We start from the raw sequence: 16,665 nt of genomic DNA, 5'->3' as shown, positions 1-16,665 counted from the left end.
CGACCTCCTGTGAAGAGAACTTGTCCCTCGTGGAGTCTTAAGCTTGTCCTTGGGAAGTTGCGGGCAGTGCCTTTTGAGCCTTTATCTATGGCTACGCTGAAAGATGTCACTTTGAAAACAGTGTTTTTGGTGGCTATGGCTTCTGCAAGACGGGTGTCCGAATTGCAGGCGCTATCTTGCAGGGATCCATTTTTGCGGATTTCGGATGCTGGGGTATCGATTCGAACGGTACCGTCCTTCCTGCCGAAGGTGGTTTCTTCCTTTCATATGAACCAGTGTTTATTCCTCCCGGCCTTTCGGAAGGAAGATTGGGGGGAGCAGTACTCGTTGTTGCGTCTCCTGGATGTGCGCCGGATGATTCTACATTATTTGGGGGTGACTAACGACTTTCGTAGGTCGGATCACCTCTTTGTGTTGTTCGCGGGAAAAAACAAAGGAATGGCCGCGTCTAAAGCTTCCATTGCTCGTTGGGTCAAAGAGACGATTGCTTCGGCTTATTTGTTAACGGGGAAGCAAGTGCCAGAGCAACTTCGTGCTCATTCGACTCGAGCATTGGCTACGTCGTGGGCGGAGTCTGGGGGTCTTTCCTTGGAGGAAATTTGCAGGGCGGCTACTTGGTCGTCTGGAAATACCTTTTCAAAGCATTACCGGTTAGATGTGGCGGCCCGTGAGGAGGTTAGTTTTGGCGCTTCAGTGATTGCGGAGGCGGCATTAGCTTCCCACCCGATTTGAGTTTTGCTTTGCTACATCCCACTTGTCTCTGGATTCATCTGCTGCTTTGCTAAGGAAGGTAAAATTATGTTCTTACCTGTTAATTTTCTTTCCTTTAGAAGCAGCAGATGAATCCAGAGCCCCACCCTTTAAGTTAAATATCTGTATAGGTGTTCGGGGGCAATCTTTTTTTTATTATTTTTCAGTTGGGTTATGGTTGGTAGTTGTATTCAGTAATGTTTCATTGTTGCATTTGATACTGGAAAGAAGTTTTTTAGGATGCTCATTCTCCTATCTCGGGATGCTTGGGCAAGGAGCATAACTGAATGGACAGAGGGAATACCAGGCTAAAAGGCCAACGGTTAATCAGTTTCTCTATCTCCACCTGCTGGTCGATGTGAGCTATTCCCACTTGTCTCTGGATTCATCTGCTGCTTCTAAAGGAAAGAAAATTAACAGGTAAGAACATAATTTTACCTTGCTTTCCCATTATAACGCTACAGCAGTCGCTTTTGTTCCGGTGGCTCCCGGTATCTCAGGGCTCCAATTATTTGGTAGGTTCCTCAAGTATCTATCTGTATGATTTGGTGGCTCAGCAAGATTTCTCTTTTCAAAGGCATGCCTTGGTCTTTGCTGGACTAGCTCATGGTCACCAAACATATGTCGGGTTGGGGGGCTCGGTGCCTTCCATCCTCAGCTCCAGGAGTCTGGTCTTAAGAGGCGACTCGGTACTTGTTCATTCTTCTACTCTGGAGCATGGTCAGGCTACCTTTCTGGAGCTTCAGACCATTCTTCCGGAATGACGCTGGAGGTCTTTTCAGTCAGTATTATGATGGGGGTATTTCTCTACAGCCTGGGCAGTAGGTGATGTACTCAGTTGGCGGGTAAAGTTGTGGTTCTACTTCATTGGGTGGACCCTCATCTTCCTCTTCTGTTGGCAGATCATTTTATGAGTCAGGAAAAGAGTTTGGATAGACTTTCTCTCCACGAAATCTGAGCATTTATTGTGTGTTACAGTGTACAGCGCTGTGTACACTCTAGAAAGTGTAAATGTTAGTAATAGTGAAATCTTCTACATCCTGGATATTGAGAATTTTGGCTCAGGCGTCCCAGCTCTTTTTATGGAAGTGAGATCTCCTGGAACTAGACCTCATGGCCTCGTCTTGAAATTCTAAGCTTCCTAGCTTCTTCGGCGGGCACAAGGAGTGGGAGTCAGAGGGGGTAGCAGCATGGCTTCTTTCTCGCCTCTAGTTTCTCTTTTTTCAGTGTTTTCCCCTGGCTGATGATGGCTTGGATTTGCCATCTCAAGCTCGCTTTCAGGGCACAGTATTTGTAGAATCTCTGGATTAGCTGCGTATCTGATGAGACTTTCAACTGCCGGACTGTTGAGTTTCCTGGTATCTCCGGATTGCTCACCTAGGGTCCGTTCAACATGGATATTTGTACTACTTATCCAGGCGATACAGACGTCTTCACCTGTAGCTTCTGCTTCCTTTTGGAGGTTTTTCCTTTCTTGGGTACTTCTCAACATTTGCACCCTTCCAGAGTTCTTTTTTGGCGCAAGTGTATTGCCAAGGGCTTAGCGTTCAATTGCCTTCAGCTTCAAGTGCCATTCTTAGCTTGTTACAAGGGCTAGGTATATTGCTCTTCGCTTACTTCTCAGCTTCATGTAGTTCAGTTCCTAAACGGAGTACAGTATATTCGTACACCTCTTAGAAAGTCCTGTCAGGAGTACAGTCTTAAGGTACTTCTTTGCAGCTTACCGAAGGCTTCATTTCATCCTTGTCTTTTGAGACTCTAAAGGGCTGTGCTATTGAACACGGAGTTTCTTGTGGCCATGGCTTCAGCTCGGCTGTTTTCTGAGCTGTGGGCCTTGTTCGGTGGAGATTCCTATTTCTGATTTACAAAATCTGGGGTGTCAGTTCGGATGGTACCACAATTTCTTTCTAAGGATGTGTCATCCGTTCTTTTATGACACTCTCACTTTTCCTTCCTTCTTCCTGGGAGGAGAAATGGGGAGCCCTGCTTTTATTCACTGCATTTTTTGAAAGTGCATAGCGTTCGTGAGCTAGGTTTCTAACGACTTTTAGTTGTTTAGATCACCTTTTTGTTATTCTTCAAGGGTCACCTCAAACGTATGGCGGCGTCCAAAGCCTCCATCGCTCGATGGGTCCAGGAGGACATTATTTACGCTTGCTTGATGGCAGGGAAGCGGTTGGTGAAAGAACTTCATGACCATTCCACCAGAGCGATGGCTACTTCTTGGACTCGGTCCAGAGGTTTCTTACTTGGAGGAGCTTTGTCTCGCGGCTACTTGGTCTTCCGAGAGTGCTTTATCTCAGCATTACTGGTTGGATATGGGGGCGCATGCGGTGGATGCGTTTAGTGCTTCGGTTGTTGCGGAGGCGGCGTTTGCTTCCCACCCAGATTGAGGATTGCTTTGCTACATCCCATTGGTCTCTGGATTCATCTGCTGCTGTTGCTAAGGAAGGAAAATTATGTTCTTACCTGTTAATTTTCTTTCTTTTAGAAGCAACAGATTAATCCAGAGCCCCACCCTTTTTGGATATTGTCTGTCGTTTTTTTCTTTTGCAACTTTCAAAGTTTGTTGTTATTGATGGTTGTATTCTGTATTATTGCCTTTTGAGATTTGTTATGGGAAAGAAGTTTTTTACATGCTATGTCTATTGATGGTTACGGATGCTTGGGCAAGGAGCTATACTGAAGATATAGGAGGAGTGCCAGCCAATAGGACCATCTGTTAATCAGTTTCTATATCTCCGTCTGCTGGTAGATGTGTGCTATCTCTGGATTCATCTGCTGCTTCTAAAGGAAAGAAAATTAACAGGTAAGAACATAATTTTTCCATCCATACCATTATCTCCTCTTGCTTAGACTACCACAACCTGCTTCTCGCTTGCCTTCCGCTAAACCAAGGATCTCAAAGTCCCCTCCTTGAGGGCCGCAATCCAGTCGGGTTTTCAGGATTTCCCCAATGAATATGCATTGAAAGCAGTGCATGCACATAGATCTCATGCATATTTATTGGGGAAATCCTGAAAACCCAACTGGATTGTGGCCCTCAAGGAGGGACTTTGAGACCCCTGCGCTAAACCATCTCTTCCCTTCAATCTCTTCAGATTCAGAACTCTGCTTCATGCCTCATATTCCATTATCGCTGTTCCCATGTTACCCTTCTCCTCATGTCACTTCATTGGCTCCCTATCCATTTCCGCTTACAGTTCAAACTCCTCTTATTAACTTACAAATGTATTTGCTCTGCAGCTCCTCAGTATCTCTCTCATCTCTCCCTATACTCCCCCCTGGGCATTCCGCTCATCAGGTAAGTCTCTCTTATCTGAGCCCTTCTCCTCTTTGGCCAGCTCTATACTCTGTCCCTTCTACTTTGCTGCACTGTATGTCTGGAACAAACTTCCTGACCTGGTACTAGACAATGACCTGGTACTAGACAAAATTAATCACTCTTCCGTCCCTGCGGATAACCGCAGGAAACAATTCCGTGTCATTCTTTGTGTCTATCTCAACCTCAGTCCTTCTATACCAGCATTCTTCAATGCAAGTCTTGAGGGTGAGTGGTTTTGCCCATTCATACTCTGATTGTACCATTTCTCCTTAATGAATGACATGGAGATGGCTTCCCATGGTTATCTGCGGGGATGGGAACAGTGATGAATTTTGTCACCGTGCCATTCTCTACTCGGTACATCATGCTCCATTTCTGGCAGTATTCAAATCCAGACTTAAAGCCCATGTCTTTGAAGATGCTTTCAATTCCAAACTCCAACCCACCTGCTAAGCACCAATATCTGTCATATCGTTCTCTCTGTAATTCTCACACCTGAGCACTATGTATAGATGCACCTTCTTTTCCAGTTTGTCTTGACTATATTGTAAGCTCTTTTAAGCAGGGACTTTCTGTTCTACGTTTTGATGTACAGCGCTCTGTATGTCTTAGTAACACTATAGAAATTAGTAGTAGTATTAGTAGTATATGCAGAAGATGGAGCTGAATGAAAAACTGACGAGTAAAGGAGAATAACCCACTGGTTCAAGACTCGTATGCCTTTCTATTTAATCTATACCATCCTCCCAAGGGAGCTCAGAATGGTTTACATGAATTTATTCAGGTACTTGAGCATTTTTCCCTGTCCCGGCAGGCTCACAGTCTATGTAATGTACCTGGGACAAAGGGGGGATTAGGCAACTTATCCAGGGTCACAAGGAGCAGCATGGGTTTGAACCCACAATTTCAGGGTGCTGAGGCTGTAGCTTTGAATCCACAACCTCAGGGTGCTGAGGCTGTAGCTTTAAACACTGCGCCACACTCTTCCTATAGTTGTAGTGTTTTGGTTCCAGCAGAAGGTAAGGTTGAACACAAAAAATTTCAGCAGCTTCCCCTGTGCTACAAAAGTTCTCTTATTACATAAAGAAGGTGTCCCCCTGCTTTTCAAGCACTTCCAGGATTTAATATAATCAAAACAGCTTCAACAACAGATGGAAACCAAAGGCACTCGTGTCTTATTAGAAAGATTATTGAGGTAATAACCAAATCTCCCCTTACAGTCAATACACTGTATTAATGACTAGGAAAAGGAAGAAAAACTTTATTTGGGGGGTTTTCTTTTTGGTTTTTCATAACAAGGTAGTTAAAGATATTGTGTGTACTTGAGCAGGCTATTTGAAAATTGCTTGAGATCAGCATTAGGAAGCTGTAACCCTGTAACCACATTTCCAGTGTAATTAGGAATGCTATGTTGAACCTTAGGATACTCTGTCCATTCTCATGCATACTGCAGAAAAATGTCAGTCATATCAGCAGCAGGAGGCTATTAAACTCTATGAAGGGAGCAAGACTCAGGCAACTGGTGTTGGAACCAACAAGGGATCAGGCAATACTGGACCTGATACTTACCAATGGAGAAAGTGTCACAGAGGTCTCGGTGGGCGACACATTGGCCTCCAGTGACCACAACATGGTATGGTTCAATCTCAGGAAAGGTTTCACTAAATCTACCACACTGACCAAGGTCCTCAAATTCAAGGATACAAATTTCAAAGAAATGGGAGACTTCATTCACCAGGCGCTACAAAGCCAAGCAGAAACCGATAACGTGGAAGAAATGTGGTCGACTTTGAAAGCAACCATACAAGAAGCAACAAACCGCTATGTTAAATCAGTAAGTAAACGGCGAAGGAACAATAAGCCACAGTGGTTTACTGCGGAGATCTCAGACCTCATCAAGGAGAAGAAAAAAGCATTCATCTCTTACAAACAATCGGGGAAGCAGGACTCCAGAGCAGGCTACCTGACCAAATCAAAAGCCGTCGAAACAGCAGTCAGGGAGGCTAAATTCCATATGGAGGAGTCTCTGGCAAAGAACATCCAGAAGGGAGATAAATCCTTCTTCAGGTATATCAGTGATAGAAGAAAAAACTCGGGCGGGATTGTACGTCTTAGGAATCCAGACGGAGACTATGTGGAAAAGGATTCGGAAAAAGCACAACTATTAAATGAATACTTCTGCTCAGTCTTCACACAAGAAGCACCGGGGTTTTGCCCTCAGCTACAGACAAGGGTTGGCTCAGTTGACCAGTTTAGTAACTTTGAGTTTACGCCCAGCAGTGTCTACGGTGAGCTGTCAAAGCTCAAGCTTAACAAAGCAATGGGGCCGGACAACCTGCACCCCAGGGTGCTTAGGGAGCTGAGTGATGTGTTGGCGGAGCCACTGTCTGCGCTCTTCAACCTCTCCCTTAGTACAGGCAGCGTCCCGTTGGACTGGAGGACGGCTAACGTCATTTACCGTATTTTCACGCAAATAACACGCACCCGTATAAAACGCGCACACGTGTATAGCGCGCAGAAATCACGATGATAAGCACAAAAACTTTGGTATAACGCGCTCACGATTATACCGCGCATGCTGCCCGACTCTCCGTTCACCCCCCTGACTTCCGTGCACTGCCCCGCCTCTCCGTGCGCTGTCCCGACTCTCCGTTCACCCCCCCTGACTTCCGTGCACTGCCCTGACTTTCCGTGCGCTGTCCCGACTCTCCGTTCACCCCCCCTGACTTCCGTGCACTGCCCCGCCTCTCCGTGCGCTGTCCCGACTCTCCGTTCACCCCCCCCTGACTTCCGTGCACTGCCCTGACTTTCCGTGCGCTGTCCCGACTCTCCGTTCACCCCCCTGACTTCCGTGCACTGCCCCGCCTCTCCGTGCGCTGTCCCGACTCTCCGTTCACCCCCCCCCGACGTCCGATTCATCCCCCCCCCCCGGCAGGACCATTCGCACCCCCACCCCGAAGGACCGCCGACTCCCCGACAATATCGGGCCAGGAGGGAGCCCAAACCCTCCTGGCCACGGCGACCCCCTACCCCCACCCCGCACTACATTACGGGCAGGAGGGATCCCAGGCCCTCCTGCCCTCGACGCAAACCCCCCTCCCCCCCAACGACCGCCCCCCCCAAGAACCTCCGACCGCCCCCCCCGCCGACCCGCGACCCCCCTGGCGACCCCCACGACGCCCCCACCCCCCTTCCCCGTACCTTTGGTAGTTGGGCCAGAAGGGAGCCCAAACCCTCCTGGCCACGGCGACCCCCTAACCCCACCCCGCACTACATTACGGGCAGGAGGGATCCCAGGCCCTCCTGCCCTCGACGCAAACCCCCCTCCCCCCCAACGACCGCCCCCCCCCAAGAACCTCCGACCGCCCCCCCAGCCGACCCGCGACCCCCCTGGCGACCCCCACGACCCCCCCACCCCCCTTCCCCGTACCTTTGGTAGTTGGCCGGACAGACAGGAGCCAAACCCGCCTGTCCGGCAGGCAGCCAACGAAGGAATGAGGCCGGATTGGCCATCCGTCCTAAAGCTCCGCCTACTGGTGGGGCCTAAGGCGCGTGGGCCAATCAGAATAGGCCCTGGAGCCTTAGGTCCCACCTGGGGGCGCGGCCTGAGGCACATGGGCCCAACCCGACCATGTGCCTCAGGCCGCGCCCCCAGGTGGGACCTAAGGCTCCAGGGCCTATTCTGATTGGCCCACGCGCCTTAGGCCCCACCAGTAGGCGGAGCTTTAGGACGGATGGGCCAATCCGGCCTCATTCCTTCGTTGGCTGCCTGCCGGACAGGCGGGTTTGGCTCCCGTCTGTCCGGCCAACTTCCAAAGGTACGGGGAAGGGGGGCGGGGGGGTCGGCCAGGGGGGTCGCGGGTCGGCTGGGGGGGCGGTCGGCGGTTCTTGGGGGGGGACGGTCGTTGGGGGGGAGGGGGGTTTGCGTCGAGGGCAGGAGGGCCTGGGATCCCTCCTGCCCGTAATGTAGTGCGGGGTGGGGTTAGGGGGTCGCCGTGGCCAGGAGGGTTTGGGCTCCCTTCTGGCCCGATATTGTCGGGAAGTCGGCGGTCCTTCGGGGTGGGGGTGCGAGTGGTCCTGCCGGGGGGGGGGGATGTATCGGACGTCGGGGAGTCGGCCGGGCAAGAGGGCTTGGGCTCCCTCTTGCTCCGATCGTGGATGCGGGTGCGGGTGGGAGCGCGTGCGAGTGGTCGTTCGGGGTGGGGGTGCGAGTGGTCCTGCTGGGGGGGTGAATCGGGCGTCGGGCGGGGTGGGAACTATGTTTTAAAACTTTCGTATACCGCGCTCACGCATATAACGCGCGAGGGGTATGCGCGGTAGGTAAAAACGCGTATAACGCGCGCGTTATATGCGTGAAAATACGGTACTCCACAAGAAAGGCTCAAAGATGGAGACAGCAAACTACAGACCAGTGAGTCTAACATCGATAGTGAGCAAACTAATGGAAACTCTAATCAAACACCAATTGGATAAGATCCTGGATGAGGAGAATCTACGGGATCCCCGACAACATGGATTTACTAAGGGGAGATCATGCCAATCCAACCTGATCAGCTTCTTTGATTGGGTGACGGGGAAGCTGGATATTGGGGAGTCCCTGGACATCGTGTACCTGGACTTTAGCAAAGCATTCGATAGCGTACCACACCGCAGATTGCTGAGCAAGATGAGTTCTATAGGATTAGGTGACACATTGACGCAATGGGTTGGGAACTGGCTTGGAAGTAGGCTTCAAAGGGTGGTGGTGAACGGCACCCCCTCCGAAATGACGGAGGTGATCAGTGGAGTGCCACAGGGCTCAGTCTTGGGCCCAATCCTATTCAACATCTTTCTAAGGGACTTGGCAGAAGGGCTTCGAGGTAAAATAACATTATTCGCCGATGACGCCAAACTAAGCAATGTAGTGGGCAAATGCACAACGGACGAAGATTCAATGCCCGACAACATGATGCATGACCTACTCCTACTGGAGCGATGGTCTAGGACATGGCAACTTAACTTCAATGCCAAAAAATGCAAAGTTATGCACCTGGGCAGCCAAAATCCATGCAAGTCTTATACCCTTAATGGCGAGATCCTAGCAAAAACGGTAGCAGAACGAGACTTGGGGGTAATCGTCAGTGAGGACATGAAGTCTGCCAATCAAGTGGAGCAGGCTTCGTCCAAGGCAAGACAAATCATGGGCTGCATACGAAGGGGTTTCGTCAGTCGTAAGGCGGAAGTCATTATGCCATTGTATAGATCCATGGTGAGGCCTCACCTGGAATACTGTGTGCAATTCTGGAAGCCGCATTATTGCAAGGATGTGCTGAGATGAGTCGGTGCAGAGGATGGCCACCCGGATGGTCTCGGGACTCAAGGATCTTCCATACGAAGAACGGCTTGACAAATTACAGCTATACTCGCTCAAGGAGCGCAGAGAGAGGGGAGACATGATCGAGACGTTCAAGTATCTTACGGGCCGCATCGAGGCGGAGGAAGATATCTTCTTTTTCAAGGGTCCCACGACAACAAGAGGGCATCCGTGGAAAATCAGGGGCGGGAAACTATGAGGTGACACCAGGAAATTCTTTTTCACTGAAAGAGTGGTTGTTCGCTGGAATAGTCTTCCACTACAGGTGATTGAGGCCAGCAGCGTGCCTGATTTTAAGGCCAAATGGGATCGGCACATGGGATCTATTCACAGGGCAAAGGTAGCGGAGGGACATTAGGATGGGCAGACTAGATGGGCCGTGGCCCTTATCTGCCGTCTATTTCTATGTTTCTATATCAGTCACAGCTTTTGAAAACTCCTCCTTCTTCTAGGAGTCTACTGCTCATTTCAGTTTCTCTTTGTGCATGAAAAGTGTTTTCTAATCTGCTCAGTTTATTTATTTTGCAATAGTTTTGTGTTTTTTCACTCTAGATGCACTCTTTTTCTGTGAAATCAGATTCCTTTGGCTAGGGATCTGTTCTGCCTGCGTGGAGAGGAGCAGGTGTATTAGAAAGTTGTGCTGGGATAGAAATCAAACCTGTCCCCACTGGAATCCAACCCATCCCAATCTGTCCCCGCAAGTACTCTTCCATTTCCACCCGTCCCCATATACTTCAGATGTAATTATTTCATTTAATTATGCTACTGAATTAGAGGCTCTGGTAGAGACCCATTTACAAATAAGCAAAGACACTATAATAATTTGGAAATATTAAATGGGAAGAATACATACCTTGTAAATGGGTCTTTGCTAGACCCTCTAATATAAGTATAAAATATACTCCAGTTGATGAAGACCCTCAAGCTATGTCAGCTGAAGATTTCCTCTGAAGGTGCCTAAAAAATCCATTTTACCAAACTTGGCAGGCAGCAGCAATGTCCCTAAAATACAGATACTGGCACCTCAGTGGCTCAAGGATGCTGCCAGCGACTTCTATGCTTGGTAGAAGGGAATTCTGGCCACCTTTTTAGAGGAAGTCCTCAGCTGGCAGTGCTTGGGAATCCCCACCAGCTACAGCAAATACTTAAACACTGGATAAATAAAAATATTTCCTTTTCTGTTGAACACAACACACATCTGTTATATACATTGCCCAAAGCTAATATATTTCAGTCAATAAATTCTTTTTTTTACCTTTGTGGTTTGGAGGTTTATTTTTCTATCAAGCTAGTTTGTTTCTCTCTTTCTGCTTTCCTGACCTGCAAATTCTTCTTCAAGGAGTTGCTGTCCATTGGATCTTCCTACCATGGTCCAGCATTTCTCCCTCTCTCTCCCCTCGCTTCACTGTACAGCATCCTCACTCTCTTCTATCCCTGGATCCATCTCCCTCTCTTTCCCTTTCCCACTCTTGCATAGCATTTCTTCCTCTCTTCTCCACCCCCATGTGCAATGTCTCCCTCTCTCACTGTTCACCATCTCTCTCCCTCTCATTCCCTCCCTTGCAAAGGAGTGGAAAAAGAGAGAGAGAGATCATCTCGGTGTTCTCTTTTGAGCGGGATCTGATCTCAACCTGCGTCCATACCATGGCACCCAGACATGAAACTCCTGGTTAGAGTTCTGGAAGGCCCTAGAAGGCTTCCTAAAAGGGCTAAAAGTCATGACTAGATTGTATCCTATGGAACAAGAGTTCTAGCAAATGTTTGCTATGCCAAAGGTAGACTCTCTGATGGCACAGGAGACTAATGCACATTCTTACCCAGTGAGGGAGGAATCGTGCTGAAAGATACACAGGACCACAGAGTAGATATGGTTCTCAGGAGGCAGTTTGAGGCCATGGCCTTAGGAGTTAAGGTGGCATAAGCTGTTTCTTTTGTAGCATGAACCAGCCATTCACAGCTGCAAACCATGGACATGACAGTGGCTGAGTCATTATCTCAGCTCGTACTGGCAGGGGTGGACTGTGTGGCTGATTAAATTTATAATGTAATTAGTAACGGCAAGAGTCTCTACATATTCCATCTCCACCTGACGCATGCTGTGGATCAGACAGTGGGCTAGTGATTCAACCTCCAAGGCTTCATTCAACTTTATATACTGTTCTTCCAAGAGAGCTCAAAATGGTTTACACAGATTTTATTCAGGCACTCAAAGCATTTTTCCCTGTCTGTCCTGGTGGGCTCACAATCTATCTAATGTACCCGGGGTAATGTGGGGGAGTAAGTCACTTTTCCCAGGGTCACATGGAACAGTGTGGGTTTGATCCTTCAACCTTGGGATGCAGAGGCTGTAGTTTTAACCACTGAACCACACTCTTTCAGAGGGACAGATACTTTTTGGCAAAGGCCTGGATGATCTTATAGCCAGTGTGCAAGATTGTTGTTCCACGTCCTTACCGGACAGTAGACCTTGAGTGGCTACAAGCCAGAACTGGAGCTCCTTTCAGGGGTCTTGACATTTTTGCAAGTATCACACAAAAGGAGGGATGAAGACCCAATATATCACAGTAGAATAAATCTAACGATGAAAGCAAAGAGACTGTGGATACTGATGTTCTGAGGCAATTTTATTATACTCTCTTATATTTTAAAATCATGAAGGTACAAATATGGGAGTCCAATGGACCCTACACAGTCCGAGTTTTGGTGAACACGCCTTCCTCAACATCTTTTTTTGCGTTATTTTGGCTTGTCTGCATTGATCTTCACCATACATTTAAAGATAATTAGACTAGTATCAGTCCATCTCTTTATTTGTATAACTGAGATCGATTGGACCCCTGAGGAAGACATGTTCGCCGAAACATGGACCATTGGCCTGCTATTCCGACGACTGGCAGCCCATTCTGGTTCTCCAAACTGTTAGTGTGGAGAGGGTGAGGTCTATCATTGCAGCGATCCAGCTTGGGAGAGTTTCTGGCCACCCTGGATTTGACGAAGGCTTAGCTTTACATTCTAATTTTCCCGGCACACAAAGTTCCTGAGATTTCACATGTTGGAGAATTGCTATCAATTTTCGGCGCTACCATTTGGACTGGCAGCTGCATCCCAGTTGTTCACCAAGGTGATGGTAGCAGCTCATCTCAGCAGGGCAGGGTGGCTGTTTTATCCTTAACTAGACTATCTTATCAGAGCCCCCTCTCAAGAAGAGGGAGAAAAAGCAGTGGCAGCAGTTGTGCAAACTTTGCAGAGTCTGGATTGGATTGCAAACTTTCAAAAGAATCAATTGGTCCCCACTCAGTCTTTGGAATACCTGGTTCTCTTCAACACGGGGAAGGCCAAGTTTTTCTACCAGAGGCATGCAGACAGTAGCTTTGGGGACAAATTATAAATCTCCTGTCCCAGCCAGTGCCTACAGCGTGTCAGTACCTACAGGTTCTGGGCTTGATGGTGGCTGCCATAGAGGTAGTGCCCTGGGCAAGGGCGCATATGCATCCACTTCAGGATGCGTATGTTGTCTCGTTGGTCTCACCAGATAGACTTCCTATAGGCCCCTCTACCCTGGATGGAAGCAGTCTGCAGCATGACCTGGTGAGCACCCACAGTCTCTAACATAAGGGATTCCACTTCAGATCGATTCCAGCCTGTGAGGTCACATGTGCGGCCACTCCCCTTGAAGTTCAGTTTGAACTCTGCAGCCTTGCTGAGAACTTCTAGTTTTTTTTCTGCTCGTGATTTTATTTCTTGACGACTGGATCATCAGAGCTCCCTCTTTGGTGGAAGGCCCTTGGCGGTTTGCCAAACGGTGACTGCTGGACAGTCTCGGCTGGGTGATCCATCTTGCGACGTGTCACCTCGAGCTGCCACAGGACTTGGAGTACTTGTGAGTCCGGTTCCATGTGAGCAGGAACCAGGTGTTTCTGACGGAATCCGGGACGATCAAGCTTCGGAGTGCAGTCTGGCCATGTTAGTGGCTCCAGCCCTGACATGTATCTGCAGGTATTAGGTCTCTTGGTGGTGACCATAGTTGTGATCCTTGGGCAAGGGCTCACATCCATCCTCTTCAGTTGTCCCTTCTGTCCTGGTGGAATGATCAGCGGGATATGCTGGAGTGAAGTTGCCATGCTTGGCAATGACTCACAGCTGTATGGTGTTGTGGTTGAACCTGGTTACTCTGTACAGAGGGCTCCTTCTGCGCGTCTTGGACTGGGTGCCCCTGGCAATGGATGCGAGTCTCTGGTTGGGGAGCAGTTTGTCGGTCTGTTCTGGTCCACTGTTGGTGAACTGCATTGGAGAGCAGATGGTTGTTCAGTCGGCTGGAGATGTGTATGGTCTGTCTGGCCTGCTGCGATTTCAGGGGATTCTCTGCGTATTCTCGGACATTGCGCTGGTGGTTGCCTATGTCATCTTGTCAGAGGGGCACGAAGAGTCCCCTGCTGAGCCTAGAGACACCGATGCTCGTTGCCTAGGTGGAGAAGCATCTGATGGCCTTGTCCTCCGCTCATGTGGCAGGGGTAGACGATGTGCTGGTAGACTTCCTCAGTTGTCAGATTCTGGACCCGGGAGAATGGTCCTTGTCTGGGCTAGCGTCAAAGCCATGTTTCTTCAGAGGGGTCACCCCGCCTTCAATCTGATAGCGTCCTCAGGGAACCAGAAGGCGGACAGTTCTTCAGCCGCAGATGGGAGGTCAGCAGAGCAGGGCTCGGCGCTCTGGTTCAACCATGGACTGATGGGGAACTTCTGTATGTCTTTTCCCCGTAGCTTATGATAGGGCGCGTTCTGGGCCGGGTGGTACGCAGACCTGGTGCGGTTGAGCTCAGTGAAGGGTCTGTGTCTTCCTTGCCATCGGAGATTGCTCACGCAGGGCCCGATAGCCCTTCCAGTTCTGGACAGCTTGATCTTGCGACCTGGTGATGTACGCGCGGCCTTGAGGGCTAGGGGCTTCTCTTCTGCTATCATTGCCACGTTTCTTCATGGCAACAGGAATTTGACGGGGTCAGCCTCCGAAGGCCTAGAGGTGCTTTTTGGCCTGGTGTGCAGCAGTTTAAATGGATCTTTTGGCCTCATCGGTGGCGCCTGTTCTGGCCTTCCTGTGGGCTGGCCTCAGGAAGGGTCTTGCGGTTTCTTCTTCCAGGTCCCTGTTGTGGGTCTGTCGTGTTCAGGTCCCTCTTCTCTTGGGGGTTCTCTGGTGTCTCCTTAAGATGTAGGCTTCTTACGGGGGAGGGGGCGGGGAGGCTGCAGCCTCCCTTGCGACTGCTGTGTTCTCCAAGGGATCTCAATCTAGTTCTCCATTCACTGGCTCGTCTGATCTATGAACTCCTGGATTGGATTTCTCTGAGAGATGTTGCCGTCAAGATGGATTTCCTCATTAAGGTCGCTTCTACTCGGGGTCTTTCAGAGCTTCAGGCTATGTCATGCAGGAATCCTTTTCTCCGCATCACGGAGTCTGCAGTTGTTTTGAGGACCGTGTCTTCTTCTGCGCGTGTGATCAGCTGTCCACATCACCCAGTTAGTTCGACTAAACACTTTTGTTCTGTCAGGTTCCAAGTCTGAGACCCGTGTTTTGCAGTCTCTGGAGGTGCAGCATCTCCTTTTGAGATGCCTTGAGGCTACTGATGACTACCATCTGTCAGACCATCTCTTTGTTCCATATGGGCATTTCCGTGGCCCATGTGGCGGCAGGGAAGTAGCCTTCCCTTGGCGTTAGGGCTCACTCTACCGGAGGAAGGACTTCCTCATGGGCTGACTCTCATGTGGTCTTGCCTGAGGAGATTTGTCAGGCGACCAAGTGGGTTTCCATATTTTTTCTTGGTTTTGCAGGCTTGATGTGACAGCTATGGGTGATGTGGCTTTTGGCCCTTCTGTTTTGGCGGTGGGCTCAATGGGCCCTCCCCTGAGATTTGGGACTGCTTTGATATGTCCTGCTAGCTCAGGCTCCAGAGGGATTGTACAAGAATGAAAGATTAAGTAAGTTACTTCTGCTAATCTTCCTTCTTGTAGATCTCTCCTGGAGCCTGAACTCTCATCCATCTGTTTTGTCCAATTTGCAGGTCGCTTGCCAGTAACTGATAAGTTGGCTTTCTCTCTTTGACCAGCCTCGCTAACATTTCCCCGAATGTTCTTTTATTTAAGCTTATGGGGTTTTAAGGGTCCTGGGGTGGTACCCCTTCTGCTCTTTAGGCTGGGTATTCTTTAGTGACCTGTTCCTCAGTTTTGCAGGTGTGAAATGTTTCAATTTCTTATTATCCTAACTTGGCCTTTTTTTGGTGGCTGTTGATTATGTATTTGGTTTTGAGCAGTATTGATTTGTATTGCGGAGTCCCTGTACCCCCTCTCTTTTTCTTGTGTTTCCTGTTTGTATTAGATACTCCTGGCTTTGCTACCTACTGAACTTCAAGGGGAGTGGCCGCACAGGTGACCTCGCAGAGGGGGTTGGTTTTATTTTTAAGTTCTGCAGCCAAGGCTGGAATGGATGCATTACCCTCTAGTTCAGGCTCAAGAGGAGATCTACAAGAAGGAAGATTAGCAGAGGTAAGAAACCTAATCTTTCATTCATTTATAAATTAATTTCATTATTGACTGCTGTAATGTTATATGAGCAGATCAGAATCTTAGTTTCGGTAAGTTCCTCATGTCCCTCCTTCTCTTGTCTTTCACTCTAGAGCTCTTGCATGCTTTGGAACAAACTGGGCAGCAGACTCTTGGTTTAAGGAGGAGGTTTGAAAAGCTGATAGACATCTTTCTGCAGTATGCTCTTAAGAATGGACAGAGTACCCTAAGGTTCAGTATACCATTCCTATCTACTAGAAAATATATTATGAAGGTAAAAACTTAAATATCTTTATTTTGAATATGCATGCCGTGCCAGCCTTGACAAATGGAAAGAGCTGTTAGGAGCTTTGGTACAAGTGCCCTCTGCTCCATTTTGCCAGCTGTTCTCTCTTAGCTAGCAGGGTTTGGGGATCCCTGCCAGTTTTGGTGCTTCACCCTGGCAGCTCTTGTCTTTTTCCAATTCTGCCCCTGCCGGCATTACCCTCATCTAGGAGAAGGAAATGGTGACTTGTATACTGCCTTTTGGTGGTTTTGACATTTCAAAGCTGACATTCAAAGCGGTGGGCACTGGAGGATTAAGTGAATTGCCCAGGGTCACAAGGAGCAGCACCAGGATTTGGTGTCTCTACCTTTGGGTGTAGAGGCAGCAGCTGTACCAGTGAACCACACTTTTCCACCATCTACATAC

The 16,665-nt window shown here is 48.9% G+C and overlaps 1 protein-coding gene across 14 annotated transcripts in view; it reads left to right on the top strand.

The window, feature by feature from the left end:
- Positions 1 to 16,665, top strand: part of KATNB1 (katanin regulatory subunit B1) — a 301,411-nt gene that overhangs the window by 22,597 nt on the left and 262,149 nt on the right. For 8 of the 14 annotated variants that reach the window (XM_033941729.1, XM_033941728.1, XM_033941724.1 and 5 more), the window contains exons 2-3: positions 15,790 to 15,956; positions 16,088 to 16,205. The exons of 3 other annotated variants lie outside the window; for them this stretch is intronic. The gene's annotated coding sequence lies outside the window, so the exon portion shown is untranslated. Of the gene's footprint in view, positions 1 to 15,789; positions 15,957 to 16,087; positions 16,249 to 16,665 lie in introns of all 14 variants that reach the window. 3 more of the 14 variants (XM_033941718.1, XM_033941719.1, XM_033941721.1) reach the window with 3 other exon arrangements.

This window comes from Geotrypetes seraphini, chromosome 4 (assembly GCF_902459505.1).
Source record: "Geotrypetes seraphini chromosome 4, aGeoSer1.1, whole genome shotgun sequence".
In the NCBI taxonomy this organism is placed as follows: Eukaryota; Metazoa; Chordata; class Amphibia; order Gymnophiona; family Dermophiidae; genus Geotrypetes; species Geotrypetes seraphini.
Note: the sequence above shows the minus strand (reverse complement) of the source record. Positions and strands in the feature narration are given on the sequence as shown.